Below are 7700 nucleotides of genomic sequence, written 5' to 3' on the forward strand. Positions count from 1 at the left end.
GCTCCTGAACAAAAGCAAAATGGCAGCATTTAAATGAACTGACACATCAGATCTCTTCAGCTGTTCTTTAAAAGTAATACATTAATCAGGGGATAAACAAGGTATTGTCACCCTGACAAAATTTTAGAAGGACTGCATCAGAGAAATCTCCTGAAATTACTCCTATTGAATACAAACTGGGGCCTGACATTTTCCAAAACGGACAATATGTCTCAAATTTTTAGCTGTTTATTTTTTAATCTTTCTAAAAGAGAAATAGATTAGTGATCTGATTCTATAGAATATGGTGAGTCTCATCCAATGTATTTACCCTTTATACATTAAATTACTACCCAATATGAGCATGGTGGAAAAGAAATATTAAAGAGCCTCGGTTCATTCTTAGCATGAAAAGAACAAAAATTTGTTACCAAACAAAAATACAATTTTTGCTTGAGAACAATCAACAATACTTTTAGATAAGCTCATGACATATTTCAACACATGAAATGGTTGTTTTTGAGTGTGTGGGAATTTTCAAGTGCCACAATTAATGTAAGTCTAAAATAATTCACAAAGTACACAAAATACAAAGATATACTCTAAGGGTATGTATAGATTATATACAAATGAATCAACATGTGTTTCCATAAGAAACTCTTCCCCCTCCTTTTTTTACTTACCCCCTTTATTTATTGAAAAGGTGAAGTTTTCATTTATTTCCTTGATTTTTATCAAAGTGTGATCAGAAAACTTTCCTATTAGATACAGCTTGGTGGTAACAAAAAATAGTGACTTATTAATGACCTTTAATATATAGGAGTTAAAATCCCATACTTTGTTATCAACTGGATAAAAAAGAGTAAGTAGACGGCTCCTGGGTGGCTCAGATGGTTAAGCGTCTGCCTCCGGCTCAGGTCATGATCCCAGGGTCCTGGGATCGAGTCCGGCATTGGGCTCCCTGCTAAGCGGGGAGCCTGCTTCTCCCTCTGCTTCTCTCTCTCTCTCTCTCTCTGTCTCTCATGAATAAATAAATAAAATCTTTAAAAAAAAGAGTAAGTAGATCTTAAATATTCTTACCATAAAAAAATGGTAATTAGGGCACCTGGGTGGCTCAGTTGGTTAAGCGACTGCCTTCGGCCCAGGTCATGATCCTGGAGTCCCGGAATCGAGTCCCACATCGGGCTCCCTGCTCAGCAGGGAGTCTGCTTCTCCCTCTGACCCTTTTCCCTCTCGTGCTCTCTATCTCTCATTCTCTCTTTCTCAAATAAATAAAATCTTTTAAAAAATGGTAATTATTTCACATGACAGAGGTAATTATTTGACATTAGCTAGCTGCTATAGTGGTAACCGTTTTGCAATATGTAAGTGTATCAAATCAACATGTTGTATACCTTAAACTTATACCATGGTATATGTCATTTATATCTCAATAAAACTGAAGGAAAAAATAGAACAAAAAAGCATATGAAAACCAGGTGTAGTAGATATGTGATTGATTCTATTTCACAGCAGATCATTTTTTTTAATACAATTAAGGTAATCTCATCACCCTTGCCAGAAATTACTTCAGGCCCAATTTTTTTTTTTTAATGATACATGAAACCTGCTGAGCGGTGTGGAAATGTGTTTTTTGTTCTTTTAAAAAACATATGGAATGATTCACGAATTTGCACGTCATCCTTGCATAGGGGCCATACTATCTCTGTATTGTTCCTATTTTACTCTAGTGCTGCCAAAGTGTATCTTGTTCTTAAAAGACATGTATAAGAAAAGATAATCTCTCATCCTTATCTTCTCTGATATGTGAAAAGAAGCTATCTTCCTACCAGCGTAACGATGAAGACACCATTAAGGAAGACAGGAGAAAACAAAAAGGGAGAAAAATAAAACTTGAGTCTTTGATACCATCCTTGAATAGCTAAATCAACCAACACTAGAATCTATTCTAACTCTTATTGTAATGTGAAGTAACTGCACATACCTTTGAAGGTTATTGTCATCAAAGTTTGCTATTTCTTGTAGCCAAAAACATACTAACCAACATATGAAGGGTTATGAGGAAGTATTAAACAATCTAGACAAGAGAAGCCAAATGGGAACACCAAAGCTGTTTCCAAGAAGTCAGCTTAATATAAAACTTGTCAGAGCTGTCTGAAAAGGCATATCTGCCCTAGGAAGTAGTAAATTCCTTCTCACCAGAGACTGGCCAACCACTTCTTAGTTTTGCTGCAAATTAGAGAAATTAGACTATATACCTCATGAGTCATTTCAACACTAGGATCTTTGTTACTGTGAAAACTGAAAGAAAGATTTCTCAAGGGGATGCGAAGTCTAGTCCTAAAGCTTAACTACAAAACAATCTTCCTTTTGTTGTCTAATGTAGAGGAACTGCTCTCATATTTTCAGTTCTCAAAACTAAGCATTTGTTGAATCTCTGCTGAGTTTCTAGACTGTGTTAGTAATTGAGACAATAAAAATATTACATGACTACTACATTAAAGAGTTTAATTCCTAACTGGGATATATTTTAATTCAATGAAAAATAAATGCTGGCATATACATTGAATGTCAAAGTTTAGGATAGGACTAATAAAAGGTTTGGTTATAACAAGTAGGAAAATTAACCAAATGCTGATCTTGAAAACATTTGCCTAGGTGTTATATAATAGTGCCTTTAAAAATGGAGTCAAATGGATACAATGTCATTTTGAGTTAGCACTAATTATGCAATTGTCAATAATAGATCTCACTAAACAGAAGTATTAAATAAAATGTTAGAACTAGGGGTGCCTGGGTGGCTCAGTCGTTAAGCATCTGTCTTCGGCTCAGGTCATGATCCCAGGGTCCTGGAATCGAGCCCCACATCGGGCTCCTGCTCAGCGGGAAACCTGCTTCTCCCTCTCCCACTCCCTCTGCTTGTGTTCCCTATCTCACTGTCTCTCTCTCTGTGAAATAAATAAATAAAATCTTTAAAAAAAATGTTAGAACTAGACCAGGATTAAAATTAAGATATAAATTTAACTTGTTTTTGTCATCTTGGAGAAAAAATCTATTTTTAACAGCAGGGATAGGACTCATACGATTATCCATATAATGAAATTAGGAACTGTTACAGTTATTTCAAAAGAAACTTTTTTCCTGTTGATATTATTTGGGACAAATAACATTTCCAGCAATGTTCTTCTTCCTTACCTTTTCTACTGCATTTTTGTGGTTCACAAAGAAGATCTTGATTGTTTACTGTGACTGTTTTATAATGCCACATTTCTCTATTATACCTGACCATCTCTGCACAGGATATAAAGAAGCTGAATACTGCAAAAGTTCTTACAAACAACAATAGTATCAACCGTGGGTTTTAGGATTGTTGGAGAGTATATCAAAATTAACCAGGAGAGTACAGTAGAGGGATTCAATAAATTAAACTGGTAATGAGAGAACTACATTGAAACTCCAATAGGAGTTGTTTATCTAGCTTCAAATCTAATAAATCACATTAATTAAAAAGAGATATCCTGGTTTTTATTGATATAAGTTATCTGATTTTCCTGCTGTCAGGTACATTAGTCCACTTTCCATGCACAGAGTTTTTAACAAGGGATAAATGGAGAAAGCATAGCACAAAAAGGCAGAAAGAAAAAGGTAGGGCCAATCCTAATCACGCAGGGTTACTAACAATTCTATAAATCATCTGATCCAACATGACCTCCTGCTGTTACCAGCAGAAATATTGCTCTCATGTGCATTTAAAAAATTTTTTCTGTCTTACAAGTAGTGAGAGAAAGATGAGTTCAGCTAAGAGTTCATTATCTTCTCCACACTCCTCCCTTCACACATGGGTTTTGGTGAAAGAAAGCATTTGCAAAGTATGTTCTTAGTATGCTGTGCTCCTTTTGCCTTCCATGCAACAGAATTGATTTCAAACCATTCCATTTCTTTAATTTAAATTTTATTGAACATAAAATGCGATCCTGGTTTATGGAGAATTCAGTGATTCATCACTTACCTACAGTAAGTGCACCCAGTGCTCCTCACAACAAATGCTCTCTTTAACACCCATCACCCACCTAGCCCATCCCCTACCCTCCTTCCTCTATCAACCCTCAGTTTGTTCTCTATCATTAAGAGTCTCTTAAGGCTTGTTTCCTTCTCTTTTTTTCTTTTCCCCCTTCCCATATGTTCATCTGTTTTCCTTCTTAAATTCCACATATGAGCGATATCATATAGTACTTATCTTTCTCTGACTGACTTATTTCACTTAGCATTATACACTCTAGCTCCATCCATGTCGTTCCAAATGCCAAGATTTCATTTTTTTGATGGCTGAGTAATATTCCAATGTGTGTATATTATACACACACACACACACACACACACACACACACACACACACACCACATCTTCTTTATCCATTCATTAGTCAATGGATATTTAGGCTCTCTCCATAGTTGGCTATTGCTGACAACGCTGCTATAAACATCGGAGTGCAAGTACTCCTTCAAATCTGTATTTTTGTACCTAGTAGTGAAATTGCTCTATTTTTAACTTTTTGAGGAACCTCCATACTGTTTTCCAGAGTGGCTGCACCAGTGTGCATTCCCACCAATAGTGCAAGAGGGTTCCCCTTTCTTTGACCTCACCAACACCCTTTGTTTCTTGTATTGTTAATTTTTAGCCATTCTGACAGGTGTGAGGTGGTATCTCATCATGGTTTTTTATTTGTATTTGCCTGATAATGAGTGATGTTGAGCATCTTCTCATGTTTCTGTTAGCCATTTGGATATCTTCTTTGGAAAACTATCTATTCACATCTTCTACTCATTTCAACTGGATTGCTTATGTTTAGGGCATTGAGTTTGATAAGTTCTTCATAGGTTTTGGATACTAACCATTTATCAGATATATTGTTTGCAAATATTGTCTCCCATTCCATAGGCTTTTAGTTTTGTTGATTATTTCCTTTGCTGTGCAGAAGCTTTTTATCTTGCTGAAGTCCCAATAGTTCATTTTTGCTTTTATCTCCCTTATTTCTGGTGACACATCTAGTAAGAAGTTGCTGTAGCCGAGGTCAAAGAGGTTTCTGCCTGTGTTCTCCTCTAGGATTTTGGTGGTTTCCCGTCTCACATTTAGGTCTTTCATCCATTTTGAATTTATTTTTGTGTATTGTGTAAGAAAGTGGTCCAGTTTAATTCTTGTGCATGTTGCAGTCCAGTTTTCCCAACACCATTTGTTGAAGAGACTGTCCTTTTTCCATTGGATATTCTTTACTGCTTTGTTGAAGATTAGTTGACCATAAAGCTGTGGGTCCATTTCTGGGTTCTCTAATCTGTTCCATTGATCTATGTGTCTGTTTTTGTGCCAGTATCATAATTTTTTAATGGCTACAACTTTGTAATATTGCTTGAAATCCAGAATCGTGATGCCTCCAGTTTTGTTTTTCTTTCTCAGATTTGCTTTGGCTATTCAGGCTATTGTGGTTCCATGCAAATTTTAGAATTGTTTGTTCTAGCTCTGTGAGAAACACTGGTGGTATTTTGATAGGAATTGCATTAAATGTATAGATTGCTATGGGTAGTATAGACATTTTAACAGTGTTTGTTCTTCCAATCCATGAGCATGGAATACTTTTCCATTTCTTTGTGGCCTCTTCAGTTTCTTTCATAAGTGATCTATAATTTTCAGAGTTCAGATCTTTTACCTCTTTAGTTAGCAAGGCATTCCATTTTTAACATAAAATCACATCTCCAAGAGGATGTACCTACTGCCATAAAATCAAAGAGTCTGTTCCTCCAGTGCACACTTCTTCTAACTGGCCTGTTCCAAGTTCCTATGCTTCAAGCATAGGGCAAAAAATATAAAACAATCATGTGTTTTCTTTGAAGCCCCAGCATGAATAGTTTATTTGGAATAAGGAAATACAAAAGTCTCTACTTTCCTTTCTGTGCAAGTTTCATTGAGCAAGTTTTCATTGTTTGATAACTTTGGTTTGCCATTTAAACTTTCAAGAAAATTATAAACTCACCAAAACTTTTCTGTGCAACTTAGACATCTTTCTGAAAGATTATGCTATGATGTTTCAGCATTGTTTTCTGCATGAAGATATGTGTCCTCTTGGACACAGATAGTAAATTTTCAATTTCTTACTTAAAAAAAATCTTTTCGTGAAGTATTTAAGCATAATATCATTAACACAATTTACACCTGAAGGTGACAAGCAGGCAAATAGTTTTTAAGGGGGATGGAAGTACTATCCCATTATTTGAATAGTTTTTCATCATAATTTAAATATTGGTAATACTGGTGTTTTCTATTTTTTCTATTTTTGGGGGGTATTAGAGAGATATAGTTTTAAGTCTTCATCAGGCTTTTTTTTTTTTTCAGATGTTATCTCAGAACACACTGCTCTTCAGCTAACTCAGGTCTAACCACATGAGTCTTAAAACAGCCCTGTGCCCAAAGCTCCTTGTAGGTACTACCTCTTATTTTCCCCTTCACAATTAATTTATATAAAAAAAAGATGTCTAACTCACAGTCCTCTATTTTTTAATTTTTATTTCCTTCTCAACCTAGTACAATCTGATTTCTATCTCCACCACTGCAATGAAATGACTTTACTAAGGACACTAATAACTTCCACTTTGCCAAAATCAGTGGATATATTTTTGTTTTTACCTAATCTCTCTCCAACCCTTAACTGACTGACACTTCTTAATATCAAATGTGACTTTCTTTCCTGGTTCTCCATGAAAATCTTTTAATTTATTTATTCATTTATTCAACAAATTCTATTGAATGCTACTGAAAGTAAAGTTCTCTCTCCTGGCTCCTCAGCTATCTCTACTCCTTCAGTGTTGAAGAACTCAATCTATTTGCTTTCCCCAGCATACATATTTACCTAGGTAGCTTTATTCAAATCCACTGGTAATGATTCTAAAAGTTAACTCTCCAGCAAGATCTCACTCTTATTATTCTCAACTGTGTACAGGACATCTTTATGTTGATGTTTAAGACACCATATATTGAATTGTCATTAGTTTTAAGAATAAAATGTTTAAGATATTTCTTCTAGTTTATCCCTTTCCTATTTTCTAATTATCTTAGGAAAACAAATTCAAAAGGAAGAGAAGGTTACAAAATTAAAAGTAAATGTCCTCCTAGTCTGAGAAGAAAAGGCAGTATCACAAGAAGAGTGGGAAATAGAAATTGGAAAAATTTAGGAAATTTTTGTATCTACATCCACAAAATACATAATTTTTGAGAATTTGCATTTTTTAAATCTTGCAAAATAGTAGGCAACTGTCCCTATGAGCATATACAAATCTACACAATGTTTCCAATTATCTACATACTGCACAGTTATATAGTAGCCCACACATAATATCGTAGCCATCTCTCTATTAATAAAAGCTCAGATGGTTTTACTGGTTTCTATTACCATACTTAATATTTTTGAGTGTGTAGTTTTTGAATATTCATGTAAAGAAAACTCTAAGATAAATTTATTTTTATTCCAACTTTGTTGAGATCTAATTGACAAAATTTGTATATACATATATATTTCACACTTGTATAAAGTACAATTTGATTATTTGATATATTCATACATTGTAAAATGATTACCACAAACAAATTAACATATCCATTAGTCTCATACTTACTTATTTATTTATTTTTTGGTGAGAACACTTAAGATCTATTCTCTTTTTTTTATTATTATT

At 34.5% G+C, this 7700-nt stretch overlaps 1 pseudogene; it reads right to left on the reverse strand.

Moving 5' to 3' along the window:
- Positions 1-1625: 1625 nt before the first annotated feature.
- LOC118355983 lies at positions 1626-1724 on the reverse strand (annotated as a pseudogene).
- Positions 1725-7700: the final 5976 nt, after the last annotated feature.

This window comes from Zalophus californianus, chromosome 9, assembly GCF_009762305.2.
Source record: "Zalophus californianus isolate mZalCal1 chromosome 9, mZalCal1.pri.v2, whole genome shotgun sequence".
Classification (NCBI taxonomy): domain Eukaryota; kingdom Metazoa; phylum Chordata; class Mammalia; order Carnivora; family Otariidae; genus Zalophus; species Zalophus californianus.